The 19,356-nt window shown below is 42.2% G+C and overlaps 1 protein-coding gene across 2 annotated transcripts in view; it reads right to left on the bottom strand.

The window, feature by feature from the left end:
- The window catches only part of CDH22 (cadherin 22), a 554,465-nt gene extending 536,021 nt beyond the window's left edge, over positions 1-18,444 (bottom strand). For both annotated transcript variants that reach the window (XM_075349744.1, XM_075349745.1), the window contains exon 1: positions 18,222-18,444. The gene's annotated coding sequence lies outside the window, so the exon portion shown is untranslated. The remainder of the gene's footprint in view (positions 1-18,221) is intronic.
- Between the last annotated feature and the right edge of the window lie 912 nt (positions 18,445-19,356).

The raw sequence follows: 19,356 nt of genomic DNA, 5'->3' as shown, positions 1-19,356 counted from the left end.
CACTGCCCTGCCTCTCCCCAGCAGGGACACTGACTCACTCACCACCACAGCCGGACTGCACGCCCTGCCTCGCTTCCCGACAGTCCTCCTCTGAACACCGCATAGGTCCCCTGGGAGCACGCTTAGGGTGCATGCTTGCTTTCTTAAAGGTCCAGCACACTAATTCCCAGAAGTGCCTTTCAGCCTATTACTGAGAGGCACTAGGTACTTAAGGCATCCTCTCACTAGGGGAGTTGCCTGAGCAACATTGTCAGTTAGAAACATTTTGTCCAGCTAGCCTGCTAGTTGTCAGGTCTCGTTGTCCACTGTCCATGATTTTTACCTGTGACCACCAACCCGTACTTGTCACTGTGTCCCTGCCGTACCTTCCTGGCAAGTCCATCTAGCCATCTTGTCTGCTTCAGCCATCCCAGCCGTCCCTGCCAGCACTAGTATCTCTGCATATCTCTCCTGCCATACTGTCTGCCTAAGCTGTCCTGTCTGCACCTGTCAGCCCTAGAGAATCTGCCTGTCCGTACTTCAGCCTGTCCTTGCCCTGGGGGTCATCTTCCACAGTTCTGGACACTGCCCTAAGAGTGGCACCTGGCGTCGATCCTGTAGGCGCTTATTCAAGCCCCTCCCAAATGTGGATGAACCTGCATCCTCGCTGTGTTCTAGTGGGTCCATTCCCAATCCAGTATAATCCTGTATACAAATGGGTAGTGCTGTCTATTTTTTCAGCACAGGAAAGAATATTTGGAGGGGTGGGCTGAATTAAAATGTCACTATTTTACCAACAGATGATATGGAGACATCATACCGTCATGTGGATGAGAAATAACTGTCAGGATGTGTTTTTGCATTTACTTAGCTCACGAGATATCTAAGATCAATATAAGTTGATTGGATGCTGAAAATAGGCAATGAATGTACAGTGAACATAGTATGTCCTCCAAAAGGCAGAAATCACAATGAATCATCAATATGGCACTTGGAAATCCTGAGGTGCTAGGGTAAACAGTGTTGCTTACTTATCTACCCTACAGCAAGTAATCAGACTCCACTTGTCTTTGTGCAAATTAAGTTCAGATCGTATAAGAAAAAAATGTCCAAGTGGTTTTCATGAGCAGCATCACAGTTTTCTTTCCACTAGTTTTTTACAGTAGACTAATTGGCTTTCTATGAAATTAGACATAGCTCTTACTGTATACATGTGTGTAAGCCTGAGATAATTAGATTGTGTGAGCACAGCAGCGATGCCGCCTGATGACGGAGAATACATTCTCCTGTATGTACAGCAATGCAGAGAACAGGAAAAATTATAGCCATTTACTTCCTTTTTGGTAATATTTGAAAACACTCGCATCAAGCAAAACAAAGAAAAAACATAGCAAATTTCTTGGTAGTGCTCGAATGAGAAATCATTCAAAGAATAGGTATAGTCTCCTTACTAACTCCAAGATAGACAAGTTTAGAATTCGTCACTAAATATGAGTATAAAAATTACATTTGATATTTATTTATGGATGTAATGACTACACTAAAAAGTATCTGTTATGCGCACCAAAGTACACACGTGTTAGATAATGTGAAATACGGTTTTATTTAAGCCTGCTATACCTAACCTGCCTGGTTCTTGTACAGGCTAGAGGTCCCAGCTGTGCAGTCCCTAAATGCCACGGTACAGACTGAAACAACCCTAACTGATTGATTCAGATGACCACTTGGCCCAATTGCTCCCTAGTTGACCGTTGAGGGTTCCACGTACCTTCTTAAGAAACTGGGGGAAGGTGCAGAGTAAAATAAGATAAGCCAATAAATACAAGACTAACACAAAACCAACAGACTGTAGTTCCAAGCAGGTCCACTTTAGAAATATCAGCAGCGGGGAATGAAAGCTTAGGGAGGCTTTAAATAGTTACACTCCGGGTGATGGGGCAGACCAAATTACATAATTGGAAACACTTGTTGGCAGAAAGACAATGAGTACAAAATGTGTAAAAACAGAGACAAATAGTCCAGAACCAGCTTTATGACCGAACCTGACTGTGGTCCATTGGAGAGGGAAATTGACCATAACACAGCAGGCAACTGGATCATATCTGAAGCATGACAGTATCTGTAGATAAACACAGCATAAAATTTGCCGAACATAGAATGATATGGTGGGACTCACTAACCAGCTAACATGTATGGGAATGTCCAAACTTTTCATATATTATATATGTCCAAATTGAGTAAGAAATGTCTTTATTATGTAATAAACTGAGATAAGTCTAACTATATGTGATGCCCTGGCCGGGCCAGGTAGTCACAGATAGGCCCCTGCACTACACCTTTCCCTCACAGGTGACATCAGCCAACCTTCAAAACCCTAGTCACCCCCCTCAGGGCTAGATGGACACACCAGTGGGCGGAACCAGGCTGGAAGACGCCCACTGAGCGTGCGAGGTTCTGCAGCAAAGTGTGCAGGGTTTAAAGATAAGTGTGGCATAGTTTCAACACAATTACATAGTGGTGATAACTGTAATTGTTTAGTTTTATTAGGGAATTGTTTGTCTGTTTGTCTGTGATACTGTTAAAAAAGCAACAAAAAAAAAAGTTTGTCTTGTGATTTAATCAGTAGCATTAGTCACACCTGTTTCTAGAAGCTTCTGGCAGCTTCTGGAAGTCCTGTAGAACTATATAAACCAGCCAGATCAAGCGAGGTGCTGAGCGTGCGAGGTTCTGCAGCAAAGTGTGCAGGGTTTAAAGATAAGTGTGGCATAGTTTCAACACAATTACATAGTTTGACACAAGAACATAGTTTGAATTTATCTTTATCCCCATTGGGTTTTTTTATTTTTATTTTTTTTCTCTTTGTTTTTCTACTTTACTGTTTATCCCCATTTGATAGGTGCTCCATGGACAATGCTACCAGGTGTGTATCTTGTCAGATGTATGCATGCCTTGAGCAGCCGTTTGAGGGTGAATATGTCTGCACTCGATGCAAGCATGTTGCGTATTTGGAAGCCAAGGTAACTGATCTAAATAAGGAGCTTGCAACACTCAGGGGCATTGCAAACCTGGAGAGGAGTTTAGAGCTCACTGAGCTTTCTCTGGCTGGGGCCAGTGATATGGAGGAGGGTGGAGTTGTAGAAGATCAGGACCTAGAGGTAGGTAGTTGGGTAACAGTTAGAAAAAGAGGTAGGGGAAAAAGTGTCAGGGAGCCTAGTCCTGACCTGTCACAACCTGGAAAATATGCCTGTTTGACTGATATCAGGAATGAAGGGCCAGGACTAGGGTCACTACAGCAGGACGTTGCTCCTAGCAACCAGGAAAACAACTGCTGTAGGAAGGAGGGAAATAGGAGTGCAGCAAAGCCCAGACAGATGTTGGTGGTAGGGGACTCTATAATTAGGCGGACAGACAGGGTCATCTGTCGCCGAGACCGTGAATGCCGAACAGTGTGTTGTCTGCCGGGTGCTCGGGTTCGGCATATTGTGGATCGGATAGACAGATTGCTGGGTGGGGCTGGGGAAAACCCAGCGGTCATGGTGCACATTGGTACTAATGACAAAGTTAGAGGCAGGTGGAAGGTCCTTAAAAATGATTACAGGGAACTAGGAGAGAAGCTGAAGTCCAGGACCTCCAAGGTGGTGTTTTCAGAAATACTACCGGTGCCACAAGCGTCACTAGAAAGACAGCGGGAGCTTAGGGAGATAAACACGTGGCTTAGAAATTGGTGCAGGAAGGAAGGGTTCAGGTTCATGGAGAACTGGGCTGACTTCTCAGTCGGCTACAGGCTCTACGGTAGGGACGGGCTGCACCTCAATGGGGAAGGTGCAGCTGTGCTGGGGGAGAAAATGGTCAGATGGATGGAGGAGCTTTTAAACTAGGATCTGGGGGGAGGGAGGGTAGTGGAGCAAAAAAGGGGATAGATAGAGCAGATAGAGACAGTGAGATGGTAGGGGTCAATGAAGGATTAGGGGAGGATGGGACATGCAAGGAATGTAGGGAGGCTAGGAGTAATAAAGGTGTTAATAGGATTAAATGTCTACTGGCAAATGCAAGAAGTCTTGCAAACAAAATGAATGAATTGGAGACTCTTATGTCAACCATGGATTATGATGTGGTGGGCATTACGGAAACCTGGCTGGATGAAAGCCATGACTGGGTGACAAACATACAGGGTTATAGTACATTTAGGAGGGACAGGAAAGACAAAAAAGGTGGTGGGGTGTGTATATTTATCAAATCTAACCTAAAACCTGTGTTGAATGATGACATTGGGGGGAACTGCAATAATGTAGAGTCAGTATGGGTAAATGTACATGGGGAAGAGAATAATGGAAAAATGATAATTGGAGTTTGCTATAAGCCTCCTAACATACTTGAACAAATAGAGGGTGAAATGCTGGAACAAATTGAAAAGGCAGCTAATAATAATAATCGGGTTCTTATTATGGGGGATTTCAACTATCCAGACATACAGTGGGACATAGAATCTTCTGGTTGTGCTAAAAGCTGTAAATTCTTATCTACCATTCAAGACCATTTCCTCTCTCAGATGGTAGATGAACTGACAAGGGGAGATAATTTGCTAGATTTGGTCCTGTCAAATAGACCGGATACAATTTCAGATCTACAGGTCCGGGAGCACTTGGGCACCAGCGATCATAATATGGTAAGCTTCAACGTAATATTCAATAGAACATTTCAAAGGGGAAATGCTAAAACCTGGAATTTTAGGAAAGCTGATTTCAACAAATTAAGGGAAGAGCTTAAATGTGTAGATTGGGACAAAGTCATGGTAACTGGAGATACTGAACATAAATGGGGAAAGTTTAAGGATATATTGCTAGAGTCCTGTAAAAAACTTATACCCTCTGGTAATAAAATGTCCCGGAATAAAAAGAAACTACTATGGATAAATAAGACTGTACAAAGTATAATAAAACAAAAACAAAGGGCGTTTAAAATCTTGAAGGCTGAGAATACAGAAATAGCATTGCAGGAGTATAAAGATATCAATAGGCAATGCAAAAAAGAAATCAAACAAGCAAAACTAGCTACTGAAACAAAAATCGCCAATGACATTAAAATAAATCCCAAAATCTTTTATAAATACATTAATGCCAAAAGGAAAACAAAGGATAGTATTGGCCCCTTAAAATATAATAAGTTAGTTATAGAGGACAAACAAAAGACTGAGATATTAAATAGGCATTTCTCATCTGTGTTCACCAAGGAACTGACTGTACCAGGCATCATTCAACAAGTGAAAAATCAAAGTTCACCACCCGATATAATTAATTTAACACAAGAAGTACACCTACGTCTGAGTAAATTAAACATTGACAAATCCCCAGGGCCAGATGGCATTCATCCACGAATATTGAGGGAATTGAGCTCCGTAATTGACAAACCGCTGTATCTCATCTTTTTAGACTCGCTTGTAACAGGGTTGGTGCCTCAGGATTGGAGGATTGCTGATGTGGTACCGATATTTAAGAAAGGTAAGAGGGTAGATCCAGGCAACTACCGTCCAGTAAGCCTGACATCAGTAGTATGCAAAGTTTTTGAGGGCATTTTAAGGGATGACATGCAAAAATATGTTGCAGAAAATAATATAATAACTGACAGACAGCATGGATTCATGAAAGATAAGTCGTGTCTAACCAACCTGTTGGGGTTCTATGAGGGGGTATGTGCAAACCTGGATATTGGTAATGCAGCTGATGTGATTTATTTGGACTTTGCAAAGGCATTTGATACTGTACCACATAATAGCCTTATACTAAAGCTCCAGAAGCAAGGACTGGGGGAAACTATATGCAACTGGGTAAGGAATTGGCTAAAAGATAGGAAACAAAGAGTAGTCATAAATGGAACATTCTCTAAATGGGCCATAGTCAGCAGTGGGGTGCCGCAGGGATCTGTGCTAGGACCAATTCTTTTTAATCTCTTTATTAATGACCTTGTGGATGGGATTGATAGTAAAGTGTCAGTCTTTGCTGATGACACCAAACTATGTAGGATATTAAAATCTGACCTTGATAGTATAATATTACAAAAAGATCTGGATAAGATGTCAGAATGGGCAGATACTTGGCAAATGAGATTTAATGTTGATAAATGTAAAGTAATGCACCTAGGATGGAGTAATCCTATAACTGCGTATACATTAAATGGAAGTAAACTCGAGACTACAGAACAGGAGAAGGACTTGGGTATTCTCATTACAAATAAGCTGAGCAGCAGCACTCAGTGTCAAGCAGCAGCTGCAAAAGCAAACAAGATTCTAGGGTGTATAAAAAGAGAGATTAGATCCCGCGATCCCAACGTATTATTACCCCTCTATAAATCACTTGTAAGGCCACATCTGGAATATGGGATCCAGTTTTGGACTCCACATTTTAAAAAGGATATTCAGAAGTTAGAGTCAGTTCAAAGGCAGGCAACTAGACTGCTACAAGGAATGGAGGCCTCCCATATGATGACAGGTTGAAAAAGTTAGATATGTTTAGCTTAGAAAAAAGACGTCTCAGAGGAGATCTCATTTATATGTATAAATACATGTGTGGTCAATATAAAGGACTGGCACATGACTTATTTCTTCCGAAGACAATACTAAGGACCAGGGGGCACTCACTGCGAGTGGAAGAAAAGCGATTCCGACAGCTAAATAGCAAAGGGTTCTTTACAGTTAGAGCAGTCAGACTGGGGAATGCCCTACCACAAGAGGTAGTAATGGCAGATACTATAACAGCTTTCAAAAAAGGGCTGGATGATTTCCTCAGTACACACAACATTGTTGGTTATAAATTACTTAGTGACCAAATGTAGAACTGGTGGAGGAAGGGGGAACTAGATGGACCTAGGTCTTTTTTCAACCTTAGTAACTATGTAACTATGTAACTGAGGAGTCTAAACAGCCCGATGGCGGGAAAGTAGTGAGTTGAGTGTTAGAGTTCAAGTTGGAGAGGAGTGTGGGCTGGAGCTGTGTCCAGCTCCAGCAGAGGCGAATACCCCAAATTGAACGGTGCCAGGGTAGGAGCCCTGGTACCAGTGGCTAGGAGGCAGACGGCGGTCTCCGTCTGCAGGAGCCGGGAAGACGGCTCGGTGGAACCGAGGTGGACCGGGACAGGGTAGTGGCCCGCCGGTACCGACCCGGAGAACCAACCTGTAAACCGGAGCACACAGGGGGGTACTCGGACCCTGAAGCTGGGCCCAGAAGTGACTGGAAACAGTTAATTTACCGATTGAGGCCAGGACTAGAGGTTCTGTCCCATCCAAAGTCCCTATTAGAAGACAACAGCCCACCGAGGGGGATAAAAGGCCACCGCCAGGGCTCAGAGATCCCACGGGCCAGCCTCTGCGGGCAAGGGCTCCTTAGGCCACATCCAGCCGGGAGCGGACTCCAGGAGTTGCAAGCACAGGCAGTCCACCATTCTAAAAAAGGTGCAGGAGAAAGACAGAGACCACCAGCCGGGTGGGGGACCAGAACGCAGCCGGCTGCGGGCACCGACCACCATCACCTTTGTTTACCAGAGACTCGTGTGTTTCCTTCAATAGTGAGTACACCAGCTCCCTGCACCAAAACCCCAACAGGTCCCAGGGCCACCATCCCTGCCCATGGAGGGGTTAACAACTTGCTTCACAACATCTCCCCTGGGTGCCCCCGTAACTGCAGTGGTGGTGTCCAACCTCAACACACACCGTGTGTGGCATCACGAACTTAATAAGGCTCAGCCCGTACATATTCGTCCTACATCCACCACCACTACAAACCCCCTTTTTGATCGAACTGATCGCGAGACCCCCGGGTCTGGAGACCCTCGAGCCACCCACAGAAGGTCCAGATCCGAGCAGCTCGGCTGCTGAGAGCGGGGCGGCACATATATATCGAGTGTTTCAACGGCCTACTGAAAACATTCATTTTTCATTATAATAGGAGATATGAAGTTTATAGAGTTTATTATCAATGATCGATTGGATTAGGGATCTGGTCTCTTTTTAATATGGTATTTGCGCAAGACGTTTTTTTTCTCACTTACAATTTTCTTCAGAATGTTTGACAGGTACTATCAGATGCCTAGGGTGAGGATGAGAAGGAAGAAGGATGGAGCTGTAATTAAATAGAGTATAAAATATTTGTTTTTTCTGTGAATACTGCATTTTATTTTCATTCTGCTCTTTTGTTCAACAAAGGTTGTTTGTGGCCGAAATGTGGCACAATTTTTGTTTAACAGGTGAAAAAAAAAGTTAAGATCCTGATTCATAAAGACTGGTGTTTCATATGCCAGTTTTAAAGGAAACCTATCAGGTCCCAAATGCATTCTAACCTAGAATCAGGGTGATGTGTGGCCTTGTAACCCCTTCCTACTCATCCCTGTGTTGTAATAGGGTGTAATATGAATGTATAAAAATATCTTTTATTACTTACGTGTTCCCTATGTAAATGATCAGAGGCTCTAGTCCCCTGGGCGTTGAATTGCCCTGTGGGCGTTTGCATGCTTTCCGTGGTATCACGCCCCTGTGGGCGTGACACCATGGTTTTACATGAGTAATGTCACCGTTGATCCTTGAGATCCCATGCATGTGCGCTTACCATTCCCGCAGCTTTGTTATCCGGGTGCTTGCTTCTCGGCTTCAGACACGCTCTACACATGGTCAGAACCGCAAGAGTCTTCTGAGCATGCGCAGTGCGCGTCTGAAGCCGAGAAGCAAGCACCCGGATAACAAGGCTGCGGGAATGGTAAGCGCACACGCGTAGGATCTCAAGGAGCGACGGTGACGTCGCTCATATAAATCCATGGTATCACGCCCACAGGGGCATGATACCATGGAAATCATGCAAACACCCACAGGGTGATGCGACGCCCTGGAGGCTAGAGCCTCTGCTCATTTACATAGGTAATATGTAAGTAATAAAACATATTTTTACACATTCATATTACACACTATGACAACACAGGGATAGGTAGGAAGGGTTTACTACGCCACACATCACCCTGCTTCTAGGTTAGAACGCATATGGGACCTAATAGGTTCCCTTTAAAGAAACAATCTCATTAATATATTTTTTCATTACATCTGTGTATACATGGATGGTGTGTAGTGTGAGTGTATATAATATACTGTACTTATAGTCACCTACCACCACTCTCTACGGGATCCAGCGCCGTCAGAAAAAATCAAGAGAATAGTGATGTCACTGGGAAGAGGGGAAGAATGGCACTGGGTTCCGGAGAAGGCGGTGATAGGTGAGTATATTAATACACTCACACTACACTACACACACACATATACACATATATATATATATATATATATATATATATATATACACACACATTTTTATTAGAAAACAATATGGGTGATTGTAGAATGTTGGGCGCTCAAGCTACCTGATTAATTAGATGCATCCAGTTAAAGGGATTATAGTAAAATATCTGGTGTAAGTTACGCCACAACTTTTGAGGAATTTATCAGAGAAGCTTCACCATTCCACAACCCCACTTTGGTGGAGCTAGCCAAACCTTGCATGAAAACATCGGAAGATGGAAAATTGTTGTGTAACTTAATGTTGTGCAATTTTTTGCCTTATTTGAAGGTGTTTTAGACCAGTATTCTGGTGAAAGCACCTTGATATATTGGGCCTTAAGTTTTTTAAGAAAGATCTTTAGTGCCTCGGGTCTTTGGACTATATTCAAAGGATCTGTATGTAAACATAGAGTTTAAAATGTGCCCATAGGTGTTGGAATGTCTTTCAAACCCACTTGGGACTAGGTGGAACCACCCTTCAACAATGGCAGCTGTTGGGGAAAAAGGTATTGGTATGCTGGATTTCAACCTGCCTCATCTGTTGTTGCCATGACAAGTAAGGTGTCTAGCAGCTTATTTCCCTATCCCTATTAAGAACAAAGAAAAAGGGAGGCCAACTTCAAGTTGAGGTGTATGGCCATCAATACTTTGTGAAACTGGGCTCTTACAATTCAGACAAGTACTAAATGGAGCATATCATTTATATAACAACAGGAATTACTGATTCCTATGCTGACAATATTATGATGACATGAACTCAAGCTTGACCGTACCTTCAAAGTATGAATCACGAATGCCTATGTTTAGACTCTCATATTGACGCAAAGACATGTTGACCTTGTAGTGAAATTGAAAGTTCATTTATGTTTCATTATTAAGGTTTATTTTTCTTAAGGCTTTTGGATAAGTTTAGATGAAATATGATAAAGTAGTTGTTCGGAGACATAAGACCACCATAGATAGAATGTTTTGTATAGATAGACAACTATGGGTCTAGAAATAAAGTTGAGCGCTGAGCCAACATTCTGAAAAACTGATGACCTTACATTCATATTCAACAGTGTTCTTACAAATTATTTTCAGTTGTTTTTATCATCATTTTTACTAATCCAATGCCTTCTTTTACCACATTTTATTGATATTGGCCCCACTCCAAAAGACTTCACCATTTTTGCCCTTGTGGCTTAGTGCTCAGCAATACATTGTGACCTCACCAGGAAAATTTAATGGACCAATGAATATGAAAGGTAATGCATGTGATTAGAAGCTTATACAAGCCAAGTAATAATTACCCTCTTTATTCTATGCTGTGTCAGGCTTTCCTAATTACAAAATTACCCATGCGACATTGAAGATATTATGGAATTTCTGTGTATTGTGACATGCTAGGGCTTATATTACAGGCAGCAAGTTAAACTTTCTCATGTATTTAAAGGCTATCAACCTTTTTCCACTTAAATTAATCTATTTTTTGCTAAAAAATCATATTTGCAATCGTATTGTATTACAAATCTGCACCAACAGTTGCTGTGTGTAAAATGAGTTCCCTGAGAATCCATCAATAGGTAGGTTCTTACGGGAGCTCTTATCTTTCTCCGTCTGAGCATCACTCTGCGAATTTATAGCAACATGAAATTTTAGTTGAATTTTATGATGATAAATCAGTTGAGAGCTCAGAAAAAGGCAGGCAGGCTCTAATTTGTGCTGCCCATGGCTCAGGCAGCATGATTCGTCCTTTAACTTATTTTGCAGAGACAACTTAAAGGGAACCTGTCACCAGATTTGGGGCCTATAAGCTGTGGCCACCACCAGTGGGCTCTTATATACAGCATTCTAACATGCTGTATATAAGAGCCCAGGCCGCTGTGTAGAACGTAAAAATCCCTTTATAATGCTCAACTAAACGGCCGCTGCGGTGGAGTTGGGTCAGATGGGCGTCTTCGTTCTCCGGTGAAGGCGCTTCCTCTTTCGGCTATCTTTGTTTTCCTTCTTCTGAAGCCAGGGTGCATGACACGTCCTAGGTCATCCACACTCGCCGGCATTGAGGTCCTGCGCAGGTCCCCCTATTCCCAATTATCGTTGTTGCTGCAGTAGTGATGTTGTTCCTCGTTTCTGCGGCAGCACACCTCGCTATGTGTGACACCGCAGGAACGATGAACCTCTCCTTACCTGCGTCCCGCCAGCAATGTGGAAGGAAGGAGGTGGGCGGTATGTTCATCCCACTCATATCCGCCCCTTCACTTTGTTTGGGCGGCCGCTTAGTGACGTCGCTGTGACGCCGAATGAACCGTCCCCTTAGAAAGGAGGCGGTTCGCCGGTCAGAGCGGCGTCGCTAGGTGCATGTGACACTGCTGTAGCGAGAATGTTCGCTACGGCAGCGATCACCACATATCAGCCGTATGATGGGGGCGGGTGCTATCATGCTCGACATCGCTAGCATCGGCTAGCGATGTCGCAGCGTATAAAGCCCGCTTTAGTGTATGTAAACTTTTGACTTTGCAGAAAGTAATAAAAATGTCTTAAAACATTCTCTCTATCTCATTATTCTGGTATTTGGCAAATATAAATCATTTTGGTTCCTAATTGACCTAATACGAGAAAGGTTTATACTGATTTCATGTCAGATAGTGAGAAAAACATGCATGTGTGTCTTTTTTAGATAGTGTATGTAAGCTTCTGGTTTCAACTGTATATGGTGATCATGAATCACTAGTACAAAGCTTCATATAAAATGTAAGTGTTCTGCCTACGCTGGTGTGATGTTCTGCTGCATCATGTGTACCCCACAGCTACATAGTGGCTTCGGATTCAGATTGGAGCCACCATTAGAACCCTTAACCAGCTTGGGTTGTGGATATTTTCAGAGAAAATGTATAAAATAATATTGTGGTAACTCAAGTCTGCCAAAGCAGGAGCTCCTTTTGGGGAGCAGCTTTCCATCTTGGATCATAAAGGGAACACACCTCTATGATGTCCATAGGGCATATGGATAGTAGAGGTTGCCTATAGAAGACAACCATTATAATTAGCAGAAAAAGCTAATGAATAAGCCCTTTTGGGCAATACCATCGATTTTTGTATCGTCTTGTATCAATGGTATGAAGAACATTACACATTTCCTTATTTCCCATCACCTTTTAGATTACAATCAGATAAGAACTGAAATTTAAACCACATACTATAATTGAATCCATTTTGCACCAAAAGGTGCCAAATTGGTCAGCTCATGCCGGTAATAAACTATCCATAGCATTTGGGAAGATGGTGTCCATAGAGGGATGGAACAGTCTTGACCTGTCGTTTCCATCTGGTAAAGCTGACTTAAGGGCTTGCTCACACTGACATTTATTCTCTCCTCCGAGAGAATTGGATGCCTTATGCTGATACTTGGCTCAAACTCTGCTGTGAGTGTGAGCTGAGCATCACTCACTGTGATCCTACACACGCGAGAATAGGATCACAGGTGAGAAGAAGATGGAGGGATTAATTCCTCCATCTTCTCCACTGTCTTGATGTCTATCAGACTGCTCTCGAATGAGCGGAGGAAGTTGACTGAAAGGCTTAGTTCCTAGTCAAACATCCGCTTTTCACATACAATTTTTTTCAGTGCTTTTCATGGATGGATCACAATCCCATTTATATCTGTGGGGCTATTCACATCTCATTGTTTTTTCGTGGACCATATGTCTGCAAAAACATTAGGGAGACATATCCACTATTGATCCAAGTCACTTTTTAAATTATCCGTACAAATTCATGGTTCCATTTTAACCAATATTTATCACTTTTAATGATTTTAGCATTGCAATGAGCAGGGGAAGATTTAAGGTTTTTTTGTTGTTTTGCATAAGAGAAAATTACCACTGACCAAATACTGATGGAAATCGGATCCAGAGCACTGATGAAAATAAGACAGTTATCCATAGAAATTCACTCATGCAACCTCATATTTATGCACACAAAATCTATACAAAACAATGTGTTTCACAAGGCCGGAGCTAACACTTCACCGCGTATAATGAGCTGTTGCTTATTATATTTTCTGCTATGCTGCCTATTCACATCATTTCCGAGTAACCATTCTTAATAAGCATTTTCTTATGAGTTGCACACTTGTGAAATGAATTTCATGCTTTCCTAGAAAACATTTAAAATCACTACAAATACAGATTTGTACAAAATAAACCTGGTCATCAATCACTAGGTATGTGACATATTCTGTCATTACATTGCTATAACATAAAGCGGTGACCTATAGATGCTGCCATTATGAATCCGCTAGTAGCCTCTGCAATATAAATTATGAGCAACCTGTTGTCTGATGCATCCACACATAACAGCAGCCCAACTATGTAGCTATGACTGCACGGAAGGCCATCTAAGCTGGGAACAGATAAGACTGGGCAATTTCACAGCTAATGCACTAATATACCAAGATGCTGATTCTAATATTTTGCTGGAGCCGCTTGTGAAGTTTCACCACCAAGATGGACATAAGGAAAAAAAAAAGAACTCATAGAAGGAATCAATCAAAATTCAGGTACAGTGCCCTTTCTTGTCGGAATTCAGGAGCCTCCCTTCCTATAATATGTAAAAGTAAAGGGCTGCCAGATGCCTGTGAATGATGAAGCCTTGTACAAGTTTAAACCAAGGATTAGGGCCAAACTAAGGAAGGGATCACATGTTTCCGGTGTTCATGTTGCATATATTTCTTTACGAGCTACCAACATAAGGGCCCTATAAGCTTTAGGAGGCCAAAAGAGTGTAATATTGGCCTCCATCAGATTCGTGTATTGGTATGTAAAAAACAACAGGTTAATGTTGGCCTCAATCAGATTCATATATTGCTATACAAGAAAAGAAGGTATGAAATAGTATAGTAGCCGTAGCTATGCCATAGAACGGTATCCAGGAAAAGGGTGTTTTTTCTTTCGCAGTGGGTGACTATGGATGACAGATGACACAATATGGCATCTGTAAGGGCAAGGGGTCTGTTATAATGGAGTATAGTTGCTCAGTGCACCTTTGGTGTTACCAAACATTTAAGTGCGCTTTCTCACCTGCTTGTTTACTCTCTGTCTTCACCCCGTCTCTTTTTTTGATTAACAACACTGCTTTATAGAGCAAGAGAAGGGCAGCGATAGATGATAAACAAGTAGGTGGCAAGTAGAGATGAGCGAACTTGAGGTTCAATGTTTGGAGTTTGAGATCGGAAACCGACTTCCAAAAAAACAGAGTTCAGATTCGAAGTTTGAGTGAGTTACGAGTGCAAACCACGCAAGCAGGAGCGTTGCGCTTGGGTATGAGTGATGCTGTGTGAGCTGCGCGCAGTGTTTGAATGACTCACACTGGGGGTAAAATCAGCGTGATCAGATGTAATGTGCATACAATTTTTTTTTTTTTAAAAAAAAAACCCTGCCCACCCTTCCTTTGGAGTGTTCTGCTTATGGCTGGCAGCATGTGGGTTGAGCCACGAAATGCCCAATTACTGACTTCCATTGAGGTTCGTATCATTTTGGGGCAAAAAATGTACTTTAAGGTTCCAGTGTACACGGGAAACCGAACTTCCAAAGGTTCGCTCATCTCTAGTGGGAAGGTGAACTTAAAGATTCAGCCATGAAAAGAGAGCATCGAGCGCCTATAGTTGGTTTAGGTTGTGTGCGCACAGTGCATTTTGGATGCAATTTTTATGCAGATTTGGTGCAGACTGTAGCACAAACCTACATGTCTATCTTCATGCCAGCAAAGTCAATAAGAATTCTGAAGTGTTGTGCGCACATTATTTTTTACTTGCAGATTTGGTGCTGAAAACAATCTGCAGCAGGTCAATTGTTAGTGCATTTTTTCCTGCATTTTTTAGCCCTTCCACCCACACTGACTTCATTAAGAAAAATACATGGCACAAAAACGCACCAGAAACACATCCTTTTTTTGGTGCCATTTTCTGCCAGAAGGCGCAGATTTGATGCAGACATGCACACATAGCCTTAAAGAGTCATTCTGGGCTGACAGATTCGCTTTCAGTTGATATTTCAGCAGCAGTTGCAAGCATAAGTCAAATTGAGGCAATATATATGATAGCTTAAGTTCAGTTCCCCTTCTGCCTCTTTTTATCATAAAGATAGTTATTGCCTCATAAAGTTACTACCTCTGATAGTTCCCACCTCTGATAGTACCCACGTCATAGTTCCCAACTACGATAGTACTCACGTCTGATAGTTCCCACCTCCAATACTACTCACGTCTAATAGTTCCCACCTTCAAAAGTATTCTCGTCTGATAGTTCCCACCTCCAATAGTAAGTACTCACGTCTGATAGCTCCTACCTACGATAGTACTCATGTCTGATAGTTACCAGCTCTGATAGTACTCACATCTGATGGAGTCCCATCTCTGATAATTATCATCTCCAATAGTTATTACCTATGATAGTTGGGATCTCAGGTGGTTACAACCTCTGATAGTTATGACCTCTGTTAGTTATGATCTCTGACAGTTACTACCTTCGAAAGTTACCACCTCAATTTTTTACCACCTAAGATATGTACCACCTCCCACAGTTACCACCTCCGATAGTTACTACTTAAAATAGTTACCATATCAGGTGGTTAAAACCTCTGATAGATATTACCACTGACAGTTGAGAACTCTGACAGTTACCACCTCCAATAGTTACCACCACAGAAATGTACCATCTCAGATACTTACCACCTCAGATAGTTACCATCTACCATAGGTAGTGCAATCAGTTAGAAACCACCTCAAATAGTTACCATCTCACCTTTCACTGGGATTGTACATACAGGATGTAAGATTGTTCTGAGTAGAAAATTATCCCAATGGAACTGAAGAAAATGAAGTAGAAATTGGCAAAGCAAACCTAAATGTAACATGTCTCCTATTACAAAAGAATGTATATTGCCTGTAATGTTCTTTAGAGAAAGGGAGATATTAGTGAAGTAAATTACTAAAATATCTTATGAAGTGATTAAATGACTACTTCTGAATGTTGAATCTTACATATTGCAGAATTTTTGAAGACTCATAATCGTTCCTGTCAAATGAAAATATTAGCAGTGCCAAATCTGTAATCTGCCTCTCTACAACACTTGCTTTTGAAGCAAATCTAAGCCTTAACATATTTGGTTTGCTGTATTATAGAGTGTAGTGATGTGTTTTGCTTCGGGTGCATGAACATCAATGATGTATTTACGTGAAAATGACGGGCTTTGAATTCTTGGTTGTAAGCCAAGTCCATGTTTTCAATAAATTACTTAGATCAGGGGTGCAAAAAAGAATATGGGGATACGTGTGGGGTCATAAACTACCCTTTCCACCTCAGGGCAGTAGGGCCTAGTACTAACCTACTTACCCCTAATCTCTTGTCGGAGAGTAGGCCATCATGGCTCATTGGTTTATTTGTGACCTTGTTTGATGTGACACCTGTGGCGTGGAGAAAGCTTGTGGACCCTATTGGCAAACAAGTGGTACCAAACCGGGTTACAGCCCCGATTGCCCAAGGCTCCCTTAGTAACCTATTGTACTAATCAATGGCACTACACCAGTAGGATTCTTTTTTATTAGTGGGACTAACACCTACCTATAGCAGTGTATATACTCATTCTTTGTCTACATATCATCATTTATAAACAAAAAATTGCACTTTTTTGGGGGATATGAAAAACAGTACCCCATTCTGGTACCTCCTTTCAAATCGTAGAGGTGAGCTAATCCTGGGTATATAATGGGTAGTGGCTTTATCAGCCATGCAGATATATTCTTTACTAGATATATTATAGTTTTATTACAATATATAGTATTAATATGTTACCAGATGACACCTTTATAGCAATAATCAGCAAGCCAGGTATTACATTTCCAAGCAATATTACTTTTGTGTGATGGTTGCTCTTATTGTGTTGTCCTTTATTTGTGTGCTGTATGACAGATGCTATATGTTCTACCACACAGGGTTGTAATAATGTAAAGTTTGGGCTGTATTGCGGGAACACATGGCAGATTGTGTTATTTATACACATAATCTGGTTGTTGTATTTCGTTGACAGATGGTGTTGTACTATATGGTAACTATGATCCACATGGCGGCATTTTTTTGTATTAAATACAATGTTTTAGCGTATTATCTCTGTGTTGCATTATTCTCTTTGGTGTTTCATACTAGTGACACATGCCGATGACATGCAGAGTATATAATAGGCGATTATACTAGCTAACTTTTCATTAGTGTGTTGTGCCTGACACATATTAAGACATCTGATATGGCGATATCTTGTAGGAATATCGGTTGTGTACCTGTGACTCATTGTACGGTGTGACTAACTTACATGGTTCGTAAAATGCTACTATATATAGGACTGACTATAGCAATGCAGTAAATGCTGCAATTCTGGCGTTTTATTAGGGGGCACATGTGCCCGTCGGCTTGCATGTGTTCCATGAGCCCTGTCATAAGTACCGTATTATGTGGCTGGACATGCTTAGTGGATTTATGACTCTGGCATACGAGCTGTGTTGGGTACATGCTGATGGTATCATGCACAATGTGTGTTCTGTTGCTGAGGCGGACAGACATGGTTGTGTGGCACGATGCCCTGTATGGCTTTACACGAACTTATTGTGTCTTAAAATGTTAACAAGAAATTGTGACAGCAAAATTTACGACTCAACCTCCCCCTGGTTTATGCACTTTTTAAGGATGAAACATACTCACCTACCTATGTACATGTGAAGCTAAAAAAGCATATACATATAAACATCAAAAAAGACATACACTGTAAAAATGCATGAAGGAGCGGTAGACGGAGCCATCCGTACACATGTGCTCCTTATACACAGACACCTATTCTGTACACAGACACAGACCCATTCACAGACACATCCCTCCCTGTGCCAGCTCGCACACACAGTCCTACCTTCTCAGCCTCTTCTCTTCTGCCTTGGGGTCCTACAGTTGAGGACTAGCAGACAGGTTGCCTCTTTCCCACCCAGCTAGCATCCTCCAATCCCCATTCCATACTGTGATCCACAATGAGCATCCAGCGCTGTCTGGGAAGGGGGACTGGGAATGGATATGAGACCGAAGAAGCCAGGGCTTGAATCCCCTCTCCTGCTCTCCCCTGCTGGAGATTCTGGGAATGCACAAGGAAAGGAGCAAGATGTGAGACTTGCTTACTGCTCACTGAGCTGGGCTGGAGGAGGCCACTGAATCCTGTAGGGGGGATCTGATTCTTAGGAAATCCCTTAACTGGCACAAACTCAGGGGGATCAGCTGTGAAGCCCCCCTTATCCATTAACTCTTTGATTAGTCACCGTGCTGTCTCGAATACATTAACTACTTAGTGAATAAGGAGCACAGCAAGACATTTCGCAGCAGTGAGAGGCTGGCCCCTATGGAGTGGCTTGGTTAAGTATTGCTTTTTGATCACATTTGGTGGGGGCGATTGCCTTTTCCTCTTGGTTATTCCCCACCCAACTGCACTTATTTTCATGCAAAATTCTGTGGCCATCAATTCTTTTTTATGTCTGTGGCACTTCAAGACATGATAGAAGAAACATGACTTCATCTGACAGGTCACATAGGGATATCGGTGCTCAGATATAGGACTGCTGGCCATTTTCAAGTGCTTCTCCTCACCGGGGATGTGACCTCCTTAATCTAAATTTATTTATTTATATCAGTGTGGTAGAAAGACAAAACACATTGAAAGAAGAAACACATGAAACCTTGTGTCATAAAGGGGGGGGGGAGGGGTGATGGGGGAACATGTGTAGATGCTGGCCAGAGTGACATCCGGGAACATGTGTAGATGCTGGGCAGAGTGACATCCGGGAACATGTGTAGATGCTGGACAGAGTGACATCCAGGAACATATGTAGATGCTGGATAGAGTGATATCTGAGAACATGTGTAGCTGCTGGACAGAGAGAAATTCAGAAGCATGTGTAGATGCTGGACAGAGTCACATCCGGGAACATGTGTAGATGATGAACAGAATGATATTCAGAAACATTTGTAGATGCTGGACAGTGACATCCAGGAACGTGTAG

Source organism: Anomaloglossus baeobatrachus, chromosome 5 (assembly GCF_048569485.1).
Source record: "Anomaloglossus baeobatrachus isolate aAnoBae1 chromosome 5, aAnoBae1.hap1, whole genome shotgun sequence".
In the NCBI taxonomy this organism is placed as follows: Eukaryota; Metazoa; Chordata; class Amphibia; order Anura; family Aromobatidae; genus Anomaloglossus; species Anomaloglossus baeobatrachus.
This window is presented reverse-complemented; position numbering and strand designations above follow the sequence as displayed.